Source organism: Lontra canadensis, unplaced genomic scaffold (assembly GCF_010015895.1).
Source record: "Lontra canadensis isolate GAN:19392208 unplaced genomic scaffold, GSC_riverotter_1.0 scaffold1, whole genome shotgun sequence".
NCBI classification, from domain to species: Eukaryota; Metazoa; Chordata; class Mammalia; order Carnivora; family Mustelidae; genus Lontra; species Lontra canadensis.
The window spans coordinates 7,071,359-7,087,451 of NW_022630995.1; the positions used below are offsets into that span (position 1 = coordinate 7,071,359).

A 16,093-nucleotide genomic window follows, 5' to 3' on the forward strand; every position below is an offset into this window, starting at 1 on the left:
GCTTAACCCAGTGAGCCACCCAGGTGCCCCAGGTTGTTTTTGTTTTTTTTTTAAGATTTTATTTATTTATTTGAGAGAGAGAGTGAGCGAACGAGAGAGCAGAAGCTGGGAAGGAGCAGAGGGAGGAGAAGCAGACGCCCTGCTGAGCAAGGAGCCTGATGCAATGCTCAATCCAGGGATTCCCAGATCATGACCCGAGCCAAAGGTAGATGCTTAATCAGCTGGGCCACCCAGATGCCCCTTGACTAGGTTTTTGTATTGATTTCTTATCAAATTTTATTAGCCCTTTGAATCAAATTTGTGACAGAAGTGTACAAGTACATAGCTCATATTTATTTTGGTTATATCCTCATAATTTTCTTTATAATTGATTCTCCTGCCTCTAAGCTTAAAAAGTCATTCCTCATCTATGTAACCACTTGGGGGGAAAAACGCTAAGCAGACAAATGTACTAACATAAAAGGATGCCCAAATTATACTGTCAGGAACGAAGTCATATCCTGCAAAATAATGTTTAATTATGATCCCACTTCTCTCCATCTGTCTTTACATATATCACACACACACACACACACACACACACATTTATTTATTCACTATTTTTTTTTTAATGTCTCCTTTGTGGCAGAGATACATCTTTGAACAAAACAGACCAAATTTGAGCCCTTATGGAACTAAAGTTTATTGGGGAGGCCAACAATTATTAAAAACCACCAAATTTGGGTTATGGACATTGGGGAGGGTGTGTGCTATGGTGAGTGCTGTGAAGTGTGTAAACTTGGCGATTCACAGACCTATTCCCCTGGGGCTAATAATACATTATATATGTTAATAAAAAACTTTTAAAAATTAATTAAAAAAAAACACCAAATGATACATGTCAGGTAATGAGAAGTGCTGTGAACAAAAATAGAGCAGGCTAAGAGATGAAGAATGAAGGGTTTCCTCTTGATTCAGTGTTCAGAGAAGACCTAAGCTGGCCATCAGTTCAGTCAGAAAGTATTGAATTAAGTAACTAATATAATATTTTCTATAAAAGTATGAATAGAGCCACCCGGATGGCTCAGTTGGTTAAGTTTCCAACTCTTGATTTTGGCTCAGGTCCTGATCTCAGGGTCATGGGATCAGACCCCACCTTGGCTCCACACTCAGCGGGGAGTCTGCTTGTCCTTCTCCCCCCTGCCCCCCCTTCATGCTCTGTCTCAAATAAATAAATAAATAAAATCTAGGGACGCCTGGGTGGCTCAGTTGGTTAAGCCACTGCCTTTGGCTCAGGTCACGATCCCAGGGTCCTGGGATTGAGTCCCACATCAGGCTCCTTGCTTGGCAGGGAGCCTGCTTCTCTCTCCGCCTCTGCCTGCCACTCTGCCTGCTTGTGCACTTACGCGTGGGCTCTCTCTCTCTCTCTCTCTAACAAATAAATTTATAAAAAGAAAATATTTGGAAGAATATTCAAGTCTCAGTGAATATTACCTATGGCTCTCTCATCACCCAGAAATAGCAAAGCCTCCTATGCTAGAATTCTCTCTTACTTCTCATATCTAGTTATCATATTTTTTGCCACTTATACCCTCCTCAAATTTCTTTTCTCTTTGCCACTGTTTTCTCTTAAGTCCTTCTCACTTTTTGAAAGAAATGTATTATTTCATTTTTACATGCTAAATTATGTCAAATGAACATGTTTCATGCACAGGCTCTAACTTCGTGGGGATTCCCCTCACCAGATTGGGGACAATATGAGCATGAAAAGAAATGTTGATATTAGATTGTGCAATAGGAATCCATGAGTTCACATTGATAGAAATAAAAAAATTAAAAAATAAATGAGAAAGAAGGAAAGGTCTTCCTTATAGTAGATCTGCAGCTAATAAATGTAGAAAGAATGATGGAATTAGAAAAGTCACAATTTGGCAGCCACCATAACAAAAGTTGATTCAGCCAAGAATCATAATTGTCAATGGATGTTAAAACCAGCGGGGTCATAGGATGATGAGAAATGGGATATGTACATAATCTCCAAGTAGTACCCTACACAAGACACTTATTAATTACAAATAGTAACTGTGTGGTGGGGAATCCTGGGAGAGACTACTTCAACCAGGTGATGAAAGCTGACGTCATCATCATGGGGCAAATGGACATCAGATGCCTCCTGATGTGATGAACTGAGAAGGGCAGAGCAGTACTTCTCTGGTACTTTTGCCAAAAAGACACAATGTATAAGGATATATATATAGAGAGAGAGACAGACAGACAGGCACTAGAGGTTACCAAATTCAGCAGCGTTCTTCAAAATAATTGTCCTGGACTCTAAAACTATCATTGTCATAAAAAACAAAGACTGAGAAGTGATTCCAGACTACAGAAGACAAAGGTGACATGGCAACTACATGGCTTTGTATTTTTTTAGGATTTATTTATTTTAGAGAAATAAAGAGAGAGAATGGGCAGGAGGGGCAGAGGGTGAGGCAGAGAGGATCTCAAGCAGACTCTGCGCCGAGTGAGGAGCCTGACATGGGGCTCGACCTCACAATATTCACATCATGACCTGGGCCAAAACCAAGAGTTGCAAGCTTAACCGAATTCGCCACCCAGGTGCCCCTGTAATCCTGGATTGTATCTGGGACCAGAAAACAATTTTTTCTTTTTCTATAAAGAGTATTAGTTGGACAATGGATGAAATTTGAATGTCTATAGATTATAGAATTGTATCAATGTTCATTTCTGATTTTGATCATTGTGTTACAGTTTTGTAAGAGAATGTCTTTGTCTTTTAAGAAATACACACCGGAGGGGATGCCTGGATGGCTCAGTGGGTTAAGCCTCTGCCTTCGGCTTGAGTCATGATCTCAGGGTCCTGGGATTGAGTCCTGCATCGGGCTCTCAGCTCAGCAGGGAGCCTGCTTCTCCCTCTCTCTCTCTGCCTGCCTCTCTTCCTACTTGTGATCTCGCTCTCTGTCAAATAAATAAGTAAAATTTAAAAAAAATAAAAGAAAAATACACACTGAAGTGTTTTGCAGTAAAGGGACATCGTGTCAGAAAAAAATTTAGAGTTTCTTCATAGATGCTCTTTTGTAGACGGTGATTACATGACTATCTACCAATTGTCTGACAGTGTCCATAATAACCATTTACAGGTTTCTTCAAAATTCCTGGATTTGTTCACTCAGTAGCTACCATGGAGTGCCAGTGTATCGAGCACAGTACCGGACACAGAATGAGGCAAAAACAATTGCAAGGTAGTGTCTTCGGGGAATTGACAGACTACAGGAGATGAGCAGATTCAGAAAGTAAGAGAACAAGGGGGAGAAAGAGAGACAATGAGAATGATAAAGGAAGTGTAGTAAAAACTAACGTTTGAGGAATGTAAGTGAAGGGCATATGAGAATTCATTTATTATTTTTGCAATTTTTCAGAACCTATGAAATTATTTCATTCTTCTTTTTTAAAAGATTTTATTTATTTATTTGACAGAGATCACAAGTAGGCCCAGAGGCAGGCAGAGAGAGAGAGTGGGGGGAGAAGCAGGCTCCTCACAGAGCAGAGAGCCTAATGTGGGGTTTGATCCCAGGACCCTGAGATCATGACCTGAGCTGAAGGCAGAGCCTCAACCCACTGAGCCCCCCAAGTGCCCCTATGTAATTATTTCAAAATAAAAAGTTAAAAGTGTAAAAACCACTAGGAAGAGAAAAGGATATTAAGAGGCAGTAAAAGTAGATGTTTTCGATAGACTAGAGTGTTATAGACAACTTGCAAAACTTGTTACCTGTATTAGGCCACAAAGAAAAATCTCAACAATTCCACAAAGCACAGAAATGTACATGTCATACTCAAACCAAAACAAGTAAAAACTAAAAAATTAAATTTAAAAATTGAAAGTATTTAGGGGTGCCTGATTTTGTTGTTGGGCAACAACAGTTGTTGGGCACCTGCCTTTGCCTCAGGTCATGGTCCCGGGGTCCTGGGATAGAGCCCCATGTTGGGGCTCCCTGCTCAGCGGGGAGCCTGCTTCTCTCTCTCCCACTCCCCCGACTGTGTTCCCTCTCTCGCTGTGTCTCTGTCAAAGAAATAAATAAAATCTTAAAAAATAAAATAAAAAATAAAATAAATTAAAATTAAAACTATTTGGACATTCTTAATTACATCTGTTTCAACAGTAACTGAATGAAAAAAGTGAATGTAAACTACATTTCCAAACTACTTAGAATAACAATAGTATTGAATAGAACCTATGGGATGTGGCCTAAACTATAAGCACGGGAAAATCTAGAGTCTTCAAATTACTATTATTATTTATCAAGAAAGAACAGAAATCTACAAATCATATACTATTTCAGAAGTTAGGGCAAAAACATCATAAATACCAGGTGCCCAGGACAAAGACTATTGTGCCCTCTGCTTTCAAATGGTCACTCGGCCAATTCATGGAGACTAGGGCAGCCCTTTTTTTTTTTTTAAGATTTTATTTATTCATTTAAGACAGAGCAATACAGAGAGAACAAAAGCAAGAGGAGAGGGAGAGGCAGACTCCTTGCTGAGCCCGGAGTGCGCCATGGGGCTCGATCCCAGGACCCTGGGATCATGACCAGAGCTGAAGGCAGACACTCCGGTCAGGCGCCCTGAGGGCAGCACTTTTACTCAGCCAGTACCACGTGCTGGATTGCAGAGGCAAACGACAGATCCTCCGTCGTGGAACTTACAGGGCATGTGTATATACAAGGAGGGAAACATCAGATATTAAATTATAAATTGAAAAATTCAGTGTTGTGTACAAGTACAAAGTGCTGTTCGGTATCCGTAGCACAGTATCACTTAACAGTACCCTCTGTGGTCATTGTCTCCCTACTGCCTTTCTCCGAGTCTCCCTCTTTTACGGTGTCTCTCCGGCTGTCTTGTTCTATTTTTCTCTCTTTCCTCCTCTTGCTCTCTCTTTTCTCTCCCTCCTCCCTCTCCCCAGTCCCTGAAGACACTGTTTCAATTATTTTTGCCTTATGCCCAGCCTAGTGCCCTGCCTGATGCATTGGCACACAGCGGTGGCTGTGGAATGAATGAATCCCAGGACTGAAAGAATCCTGTTTGTTAATTAAGTGGACATTCTGCCAGGCAACCCGTAGATCACCGTTTGAACACATGTATGTACACATTTTTTAGGTTTTATTTTATTTATTTATTTAAGAGAAAGAGCATGTGAGTGGGAGAGGGACGGAGCAAATCTCGAGTAGACTCCCTGCCCAGTGCAGAGCCTGACAGGGGAGTTGATGCCATGACTACGAGACCATGTCCCCAGCCCAAACCAAGAGCACTATGCCACCCAGGTGCCCCATACATTTCCATTTGACTTCTGTTTATTTAGGAAAAAGTCTAGAATAGACTCTAGGAACTACAGAATATATAGAGAATACAAAATAACCACAAGATACAGCTTAGACAAGCTGGTAGACTGTTTAAGCAGCATTAGGTCAACTTAAATTCTAAGAAGGATAGTTTGTGGAGGGGAAAATCACACCTACCTCATCATTAGAATGCTTGAGTGTGATTTTTCAGGAGGAGTAATTGGAGAAATCGATAGATGCGATTGACTTTGATCTTTCACAGACGTTTCATAAAGGTTCGCATCCAAGATCCACCCCTGGGGCAGGAAATATGACCGAATTGTCAAAATGGAGAGTGGTTGTAGAAGAGGAAAACTGGTTAGGAGAAGAGGGGGAAGTAACATAAGGACTAGATCAGGTAGGTCTTGTTTGCCAGTCAGGACTTGGAATTTTATTTTACTTATTATTTTTTAAAGATTTTATTTATGTATTTGACAGAGAGGGAGTGAGCAGAAGTTGGGGGAACAGCAGGCAGAGCAGGGAGCCTGATGCATGGGGGTGCTCAATCCCAGGACCCTGGGGATCATGACCCTCACCAAAGGCAGATGCTTAACGACTGAGCCATCCAGGCACCCCAGGACTTGGGGTTTTTTTTTATTGTGTTGCCTTTGGAAGATTTGGAAAATGTCATCTGATTGTAGCTATAAAGGATCTGGTTGCTGCGTCTGTGAGACTAGACTGTAGAGGTATAAGTATGGAAGCATCAGGACCAAATGGGGGGGCGCCTGGGTGGCTCAGTGGGTTAAGCCTCTGCCTTCGGCTCAGGTCATGATCTCAGGGTCCTGGGATCGAGCCTCGAATCGGGCTCTCTGCTCAGCAGGGAGCCTGCTTCCCGCTCTCTGCCTGCTGCTCTGCCTACTTGTGATCTGTCAAATAAATAAAATCTTAAGAAAAAAACAAAAAGACCAAATGGACGGCTGTTGCAGTAGGCGTTGGTGGCCTGGACCGTGATAATAGTAGTGATAGTGATGAGAAGTGTTTGATCCAGATTAAATATCAATCGATGGTAGAGGGAATAGAAGTTTATGATGATTAGCCGTGGGGTGCGAGAGTCAAGAGTGACTTAAGGATTTTTGGCTTGAGCCACTGAATGAATGCAATTCATACTGCTTTCCCTGGCTTACAGTCTATTAGGGGAGAGAGTGTTTCATGGAGGTTGCATTTGAAGGGCAGGGATATTAGGAGGCTACTGGAATCATTCTGGAGAGATGAAAGGGTCCTGAACCTGGGCAGAGGCTGTAAGTGTGGAGAGGCATTCAAATGGCACAGACTTGAAAGATATTTAGGAAGTAAAAATCACTACTTTCGAAAACAGTTTATGGTTTTTTACTAAAATTGAGGATAGCTGAATCTTTTTTCCCCAATAATTCACTTACTGGTATTTATGCTAGAGCAGGGGTTGCCTGAGGCCTGTTCTTGGATAGCCATAGAGCTAGGTGAAAAATGTTTCTTTTGATTTATTTATTTGAAAGAGAGAATGAGAAGTATTTCTTGTTTTTCTTTTCCAAGAGAGAGCATGGAGGGAGGGGCAAAGGGAGAGAATTTATTTATTTATTTATTAAGATTTATTTATTTTAGTGGGGCTTGGGTGGCTCAGTCAGTTAAACACCTGTCTTTGGCTCAGGTCATGATCTCTAGGTCCTGGGATTGAGCTCCATGTTCGGTTCCCAGCTCATTCAGGGATCTGCTTCTTCCTCTTTCTGCCTCTCCCGGTTTGTGCTCTGTCTCTCTCTCTCTCAAATGTATGTAAAATCTTTTTAAAAATATTTATTTATTTTAGAGAGAGCTTGCACCCGAGTGGAGGGAAGAGCAAAGGGAGAGGGAGAGAGAGAACCTCAAGCAGACTCCCCGTTGAGTGCGGAGCCCAAGGCCAGGCTCCATCTCACAACCCTGAGATCATGACCTGAGCCGAAACCAAGAGTCTGATGCTCAACTGACTGAGCCACCCAGATGGCCCTGTTTCTTTATATTTTTAAAGGATTTTATTTTTACTTATTTTTTAATATTTTATTTTTAAATCAGAGTGAGAGTGAGCATAAGCAGTGGGAGTGGCAGGAAAAAGGAGAACCAGACTCCCTGCTGAGCAAGGAGCCAGATGCAGGACTGGATTCTAGGACCCTAGGATCATGACCTGATCGGAAGGCAGCCGTTTAACTGACTGAGCCACCCAGGCGTCCCACATTTTTAAAGGATTTTAAAGGGGTAGGGTGGCATATGTAATAAAGACCATTTGTGGGCCTTAAAACCCAAGATATTCACTCTCTGGCACTTTACAATGTAAGTTTGCCAACTCATGCCATAGGTCAGTGTTTTGTTTTTTTTTTTAAGATTTTATTTATTTGACAGAGAGAAAGAGAAGGAAGCAGGCTCCCTACTGAGCAGATAGCGCCATGCGGGGCTTGATCCCAGAACCCTGAGATCCTGACCTGAGCCGAAGGCAGAGGCTTAACCCACTGAGCCACCCAGGCACCCCCCGTTTTTTTTTTTTTTAAGATTTTTAAGTAATCTCTAAACCCAACATGGGGCTTGAACTCCCAGCCCTGACATCGAGTTGAGTGCTTCACTGACTGAGCCACCCAGGTGGTTTTTAAAGTGTGGCTAAGAGAGCAGCAATAGCATCATCACTTGGGAACTTGTTAGAAATGTAAATTCTCAGGCCTCAACACAGACTTGATGAATCAGAAACCCTGGGAATGGGGCTCAGCAGTCTGTGGTTTAACAAGCACTCCAGGTGATTTTGATGTAAGTTAATTTCTGAGAAACTTTTTTATCTATGCACCAGGATCCATTATCAGGAAGAACAACAATGGTTGTGAGTAAGAACCCCAAACTAGGGGGCACCTGGGTGGGTCAGTGGGTTAAGCCTCTGCCTTTGGCTCAGGTCATGATCTCAGGGTCCTGGGATGGACCCCTTCATCTGGCTCTGTGCTAAGCAGGGAGCCTGCTTCCTCCTCTCTCTCTGCCTGCCTCTCTGTTTACTTGTGATCTCTGTCTGTCAAATAAATAAATAAAATCTTTTAAAAAAAGAACCCCAATCTGGAAACAATCAAAATATCAATCAACAGTAGAGGAGATAAATAAATCGTGGCAATTAATACTGTGACAGTATTCTGCAGCCTTTGGTTAGGGGCATGGAGTGCGATGGCGACTGCATGTATTTGAATCCCAGCTCCACCCAGATGTAGCTGTGTGACCTTGGCAAGTTATTTGATCTGTCTAAACTTCAGCTTCCTCATCTGTAAAATGGGCATAAAATAGTAACTACTCTTTAAGGTTATTGTTATGCTTAAACAATTACATAATTTGAAGAGTGCCTGGTACAGAAGTATTAAAGGGAAACCTTCATGCTATGCTTCAAAGGAAAAAAAAAAAGTCAAAGTTCATTTCATAAAAGTTATGGTCTGCTGAAATATTCTTCATGTAACAAAATTATTAAGCAAACTAAGGTAAAAACAGTGCAGTTTTTGGAGGTTCAGATGTTGTCAGTGTGTCTGTAAACCTCGGTTTTCACACGTGGAAAATACCTTATAACGGTTCTTGAAACTGATGAAATGTCTATTCCCCCCATCATGTTTGGTACATGGGCATGTAATAAATGTGTTTTCCTTTTCTAATTGCCCTTTCATTTCTTCCATCATTTTCTCAGCCCTTCCTTCCAAAACTGCCTCTGCTGTCTTGGTATTCTTGAGAGCAACATTGCCAGAACGAAGGTGCGAAGCGGCTTCCTTGACTGTCAGGAGATTTGGCTTTTTCCATGAATCAAGGTCACGGGAGTCAGTGTCTAGTGTTTTCCCAGCTATGCTCTGGGGCCAAGTGTGGGCCTAGATCTAGGACAGGGCTGTAATCCTGATATCTCCTGGGATTTCAGCCTTTTAGCAGCCTTAGCATGTAAAACGCTTAGTATGTATTTAGCCACAGCTAAATACAAAACACGCACACAAAGAAATAGATTTCTTCCCCCTCTGTCCAGGCCGCCTCCTGTTCCCCTATATCCCAGGGCCTAGCACCTAGCAGGCTCCAGGACATACACTGCACTCAGCTGTTAGGGTGAATTTGACCTGCTGGGTGGAGTTTAATACCTCCATTTCCCAGGATGGGTTCATACACAGTGTAGGTGAGTTGAGGGTGCAAACAGCTGAAGCCACTGGCTGCGTTTTCTGGTCTCGAGCAGCAACCTGCAGACACCTGGTTCAGAGAGAAAATGACCGAGGTCCTTCCCTCTTAACATTAATAACCGAAAGGGACCAGAAACCTCGCTCTCCAGCAGACGCAGCCAAAGACACGGCGCTGCGGTCAACCGGTTTCTGTCGGGTCGCAGTCTCGAAGGGCGGCGAGGCCAGCGCCGTAGGGCAGCAGAAAGGCAGCCTCCTTGTGACGTCAAATCAGCGGACTCTCGCCGCGGCTTCAGACCGGTTCCGGTTCCCCGGCTTTCTGGGCGCGAGAGTACGTGAGCGCGGCGGCGTTCTGCGCGTGCTCCGCCGAGAAACGCGAGAGGGTTGGGTCCGGCTCGCGAAGGAGATGCGTGATTGGCTGAAGCCGTGCTGGGGGGTTCCCCAGCCCTTTCGGCAGGGGTAAAACAATAAGAGGGGGCGGCGGCAAAGGGGGCGGGACGTCCGTGTTCCTTGTCGCTCGCCGCAGCGCCTGGCGCCCGGGAAGAGGTGGTTGTAAGGGAGACAAGCTCGCGGCTCTCCGGCTTCCGAGGCTTGAGATTCGTCGGAGGGAGGGGGCGGCGAGCGAGAAGAATCCGCTGCGGCCGGTCCTCGGCGACTCTCCTGCTGACCTCCGCGCGACGTACCCGCCGCCGCTGTTGGTTGGAGGTGTGTACGGGGGCCGGGAAGGGAGGTCGGTGTGGTGGTCGGAAGGGGACATTCCGTGCGCGCGCCGCGGCTCGAGGCAACCGTCCTGTGCGTGAGCCGTAGTGTCGGAGGTGGTCGCGGCGGAGAGAGACATTGTTCTCGCCGGCTGCCTGCGCTGCCGTGTGTGCGCGGTAGGAGCCAAACCTTTCCTCTCAGGTGAGGATGGGAGGCCGCGTGGGAAGGGAGGTGAGCGGCGCGCGTCCTGCGGACGGAGGGCCCGGAGGGCACAGGTGGGGCCCGGATTTGTGGGAGATGAAGTGGCGCGCCGGGAACGGGGCCGCAGCCGCTCCCGGAGGCGCGCTGGTGCAGGCTGAATGCGGGACGTGGAGGAGCAGGCTTTCCGTAGAGGGGGTCTTAGGGTGGGAGCCCACCAGCCTGGTCTCCGAGTCGTCTGCGTCTCTCGTTCCCGGTTTCAGGGGAGCGGGGAGGCCGTCGCCGCCCCGCCCGTGGGGGAGGGGAAAATAGGCTGTGTCGGCGGAGGCAGAAGCGACGCAGATGCGAAAGTAGCGGCCTCCGGGCACCATTTCTGTGCACCGACACAGAATCCGGGTTTGAAGACGGCCGCCGCTTTGCTTACCCGGTACATGGAATTCCGCGGTCTTTGGACGACCCCCTCCCCCCGGGGGGGTTATCCCTAACGTGTTCAAAAACCCAGGCTGTATCCAACATACACCTTCTTCCTGCTCTTTTTATGCAGACAATTCCGTATTGACCCAGGAATAGGAAAGATGTTTGAGTGCTTTGGGAAATGGGTTTCTTCCTGTTCCCCCACTTTGGCGGGGGGCGGTGGGAAGGATGGTCAACGGGAAGACCGTGAGCTTCCTAGATGGTGTTGATTTTTGTTTGTCGAATCTGATAGAATTTTATCTGCGTCTTTAAAAGCAGATTTAAAGATGGCTCTGTGCCGATTTGGAGCGAATATAGATTTGCATCTAGTTTTCCGCAGAGATCCATTTTTTTCCCCCAAGGCATACCTGATTTCTTAACAGATTATTTATTTATTTATTTTTTGAGGGTAGGTGCCTTTGCTCCCTTTAAAAAACAACGACAACAAAACTCGTGGACCGAAGCTGCGGTGATAGCAGAGTTGACCCCCCTCCCCCCAAGTTAAGATTTCAACTTGGGTTAAAATACTGTTTTTAGGTTCAAGGCTCTACACACCGTGCTAGTCCTCCAATTGCTAGCATTGCCTGTACCTGGAACCGGGAACCATCAGCTGCACTTAGGGAGCCCCGTATGTTAGAGGGAAAGAAGATGGGAATTCTTGCCTAGCTCCATATTTGGCAGTTAATATAGCCTTGGACATGTGAACAAAGTTTCTAAGTAAACGCTTGGCCCTGTTAGTATCCAGTGGTCCTTTTGATGTCCAGAATTCCTGATTTTCAAAGATACGCGGTATGATTAGTTTTTAATTTCTTAGAACTGGATTATGTTTAGTTTCTTTGGTGGTATTACTTTCCCGTTTTCTTAAATTTGGGGGATTAGTCACGTGTATTCCTGTGTTATGATTTAGTCTCTAGAGGCTGTTTAATTCTGAAAGGCTATAAGGAATTGGGAGGATAAGGACTTCAAATGGGTTGTTTATTAAGAGTTGTTATGGTTCCGGTTTTTAAACATTTCGGGTTGAAATATTAGTGGTGAACAAGTCTTAAGAGTGGAGAGAACCAGAATATTTGTGGGGGTACTTAAGAATCAGAAGTAGAAGAAAGGAGAAGAAATAAAGTCTTTAAATAATTTGATATTCTAATTTAGTGTTCACTAGTAGTTTGATTTTTGAGTTTCAGTGATATTGGCCCTGTTGGTAGCAGGAAATACTCTATCCATATTTTGCTTATGAGAAATCAAAAACGAAAACTTCTATATCAGTGGCTGAAAATCTGTAAACACTAATGGTGTGTTTAGATTTTTTTTTTTTTTTTTTGGTGTGTTTAGATTCTTAACAGTTTTCTTTATCCTGCGAAATTGTTGTTGATTACTCATTATCAGGATTGAACATTAATTCTCTCTCAGGTTACTTTAAGACTTCCCACATTTTACACTGAGTTGATACAGAGGTGGAGAATGACCCCTTTTCAAGGCGGTTTCGTAGGTACAAACTTAAAGGTTGCTTTTGAATTTAAATTCAGTAGAATTTAATTGACAAACAGGACTTACTCTCTATTGATTGACACTTGTTTAAGAGCTGCTAGGACAGATTTGGTTTTTATCCCAGAACTCTGGACTGGCTTCAGAAGCAATAGAAGTTGTTTCTTGACGGCTGTTAATATCCTCAGTTTATTCATATCTTTTAATTTCTAGATAGTTTACCTTATTTTGGTACATCACCGTAGATATTTTGGGATGACTCTTGGATTTTTTTTTTTTTTTTGTATTATGTTACTGCCCTCTCCTTTTTCAATTATCCCAACAGTATCAAATAAGCTAGCAGTTGGACTTCAGAAGATTTTTATATTTGCATCCATAGCTGTTCTTTTTAAATGTTTGTTCTTAACCAGGTGTACGGAAAATACCACTAGAGACAGGAGACCTGATTTTAAATCCTCTTATAACTCTGAGGGACCTTCTAAACTCCTTTCCTTAGGCTTTCTAACCATCAGTTTCCTTTTCTCCAAATGAAGTTAAATATCCTATCTATTTCAAGGAGATAAAGGAATATGTAGGTTACTTGTTAAACTTTAAAGGGTAATATAAATATATGCTTTTATTTTCGTGGCACAGCTTTTCCTTTTCATAATGCTTGGTCAATTTTAAGAGCTTCTGAGCTTCAAAGTTTGCCTCCTTCACTTTGGGGTCTGAGAAGAGTCTTACTTAATCTACAGCTACCTTTTATTTATTTCTACCACTGGTGCTTAGATCTTGTTTTGTGATATTTTCATTCTATGGTCTGCCACAACAAATTAAAGGTTTCTGCTTTTTTTTTTTTTTAAGATTTTATTTATTTGACAGACAGAGATCACAAGTAGGCAGAGAGGCAGGCAGAGAGAGAGGAGGAAGCAGGCTCCCTGCTGAGCAGAGAGCCCAGACATTGGGCTCCATTGGAACACCCTGAGATCAGGAAGCCAAAGGCAGAGCCCCAGCCCACTGAGCCACCCAGGTGCTCTGAAGGTTTTAGCTTTAAATAGCTATTCATCGTTGGGGGTGACTGGTTGGTTCAGTTGGTAGAACATGGGACTCTTGATCTCACAGTTCTGAATTCCAGCCCCATGTTGGGTGTAGGGATTACTTAAAAATAAAAAATCTTACGGGGTGCCTCCGTGGCTCAGTCGTTAAGTATCTGCCTTCAGTTCAGGTCATGTGGGATTCAGCCCAGCATTGGGCTCCCTGCTTGGTGGGGAGACTCCTTCTCCCTCTCCTACTCCCCCTGTGTGTGTTCCCTCCCTCTCTCTCTATTTCTCTCTCAAATAAATGGATAAAATCTTTTTTTTAAAAATCTTAAAAAGGTTCATTGCTGTTTTGATTGGTGAAGAGCTCTGTAGTTTCAGAAAGTTCCAGTTTTAATATGTGGTTAGGTGTGGAGATTGGGAATAGTCCGTGGCTCAGTGAGAAATGGCCTGACTAGTGTGACCCCCAGCTCTGAGTAAGGGACTCTACAGGGGAAAGGGAGTTAAGTATCCAATAGTAGAGATAAGCTGTGTCCTAGCATAGACCATAGCCTTTGGTAACATAGCTTCTTTATTATAAAGAAATGCATCCTGGGGCGCCTGGGTGGCTCAGTGGGTTAAGCCTCTGCCTTCAGCTCAGGTAATGATCCTGGGATCGAGCCCCACATCGGGCTCTCTGCTCGGCAGGGACCCTGCCTCCACCTCTCTCTCTGCCTGCCTCTCTGCCTACTTGTGATCTCTGTCTGTCAAATAAATAAATAAAATCTTAAAAAAAAAAAAAAGGAAATGCATCCTGTTCCTAGAGATCTTACTTTTTTTATAGAAATCAAGATATAGTACATGTAACTTTACAGTGCTGAAACAAGACTTTTGTAGATTTAAAATTTTTTGTAATTTTATTTTTATTTTCTGTTTTTTGTTGTTTTTGTTTTGTAAGGTGACATACTATCTCAGCTTCTCAGCAATTTTCATTTTGGCTATTTTTTCAAAACATTGAAATGGCCATCAAAATAAGACATGAAATTTCGCATCAGTAATTTGCCCTGAGTGAAATTCCTGTCTCGATTCCCCCACCCCCAACTGCTTGACCAAAGATGCTACAGTTATCACTCTTTATAAATGATGGTCAGGACACTCCAGGCTCCTCAAAGAGTGAGTTTTTGACTGTGCGTTTTGATGTTTATATATTGTGGTTGCAGCCAGGTGTTTGAAGTTAACAGTAATAGATTTTTTGATTTATATTGATCTAGTCATTTTATCAATGTATGGAGAAGTTCCTTTTCCTTTAATGAGAATGGAGATGCCATTGCAGAGATCCCCAAGATTAAAGAGAACTGATGGAATATGACATTATTTTGCTTGTATTACCACGTCTTTTTAATTATAATTTGCTCTGAAAACTATTTTGCTATAGTAGATCTAAAAAATTAATTCATTTTCTTGCCCAAGTGTATACATAGCCTTTACTACATTATTGAAATCATACCTTGTAAATTTTATACTGTGTTTAGTGTTTTCTTCGATGGTTTTAATGTCTTTGATAGTATTTTAATGACTGCATATGAATTGATGTTTTATATTATAGTCTGGGCTCAGTTTATTATATTTTTGTTTCTAAGACCATTAATACCAGGTTACAAAAAAATTATATCAAATAAGCATATCAGATGTTTTTAAATCAGCTTTTGGAAACCTTGGACAGTGTACCTTAGAATCCTAGGCAATAAGCTTTTCTTTTATCTTTTACTTTTTTTTTTCCAGTGAGTTTTTCTTTACTACTCATTCTGTAATTGCTCAGTTTTAATTCCAGCATGGTATTGGTCTGTTTTCCCCATCTCTCAGCCTCCTCAGTCCCATCTTCAATTAGTTGGTAATATTTAAACACACTTAAACTTGAACCATAAATTGTCACTAATGTAGGCATAATGTCAGGGATTGCCTTTTTGTTTTACTACTAGTGGTGAATGAATTCTCACACTCTTGGCCTTTATTCTAGAGTCATGTTTTTCTTTCTTTCTTTTTTTTTTTTTTTTTAAGTTTAATTATTTCTTTTGGTAATCTCTACACGTGTGTGGGCTCATACTCAAAATCCCCAGATTAAGAGTTGCTTGTTCTACTGACTGAGCCAACCAGGCACCCCTAGAGCCATGTTTTCAACCAGTAACATACATGTATCTGTTAGAAGGTTATCAGAAATTAAATGAAAATTTTAGAGTAGGATTTAATGTTTTACCAGGGTGTTAAGAATTGGTATATAGCTTGCACTGTTTTCTTTTTCCTCTAGACCCATGAGGTTTTTTTTGTTTGTTTTGTTTTTTTAAAATCATGCTTTTTTCCAAAGATGGGGTTTGTAAATTATTCTGCAGTTTGATTATTACTTTTACGGACTGTATTTTGTCCACATTTATAACTTTCTTATTTTCCCCTATTTTAAATGAGTGCATAATTTTCTATTTTACAGCTTTCCATTTTCCTGTTGATGGACATTTAGCTTTTTTTATTTATTTATTTATTTTTTTTTTTTAAATTTGACAGACAGAGATCACAAGTAGGCAGAGAGGCAGGCAGAGAGAGAGAGAGGAGGAAGCAGGCTCCCTGCAGAGCAGAGAGCCTGATGCGGGGCTTGATCCCAGGACCCTGGGATCATGACCTGAGCCACCCAGGCGCCCCTGTTGATGGACATTTAGACTGCTTTATTTTCTTTTGTGGCAGTGAAACAACTTTGAATATACATCTTTGTAAAATTGCATGTCTGTTTCTTTGT

The 16,093-nt window shown here is 42.6% G+C and overlaps 1 protein-coding gene across 4 annotated transcripts in view; it reads left to right on the plus strand.

Moving 5' to 3' along the window:
- G3BP2 (G3BP stress granule assembly factor 2) overlaps window positions 1-16,093 on the plus strand; it is a 92,635-nt gene that overhangs the window by 48,122 nt on the left and 28,420 nt on the right. For 2 of the 4 annotated variants that reach the window (XM_032839160.1, XM_032839416.1), the window contains exon 1: window positions 10,081-10,189. The exons of 1 other annotated variant lie outside the window; for it this stretch is intronic. The gene's annotated coding sequence lies outside the window, so the exon portion shown is untranslated. Of the gene's footprint in view, window positions 1-10,080; window positions 10,190-10,269; window positions 10,385-16,093 lie in introns of those variants that run through there. One more of the 4 variants, XM_032839245.1, reaches the window with a different exon arrangement.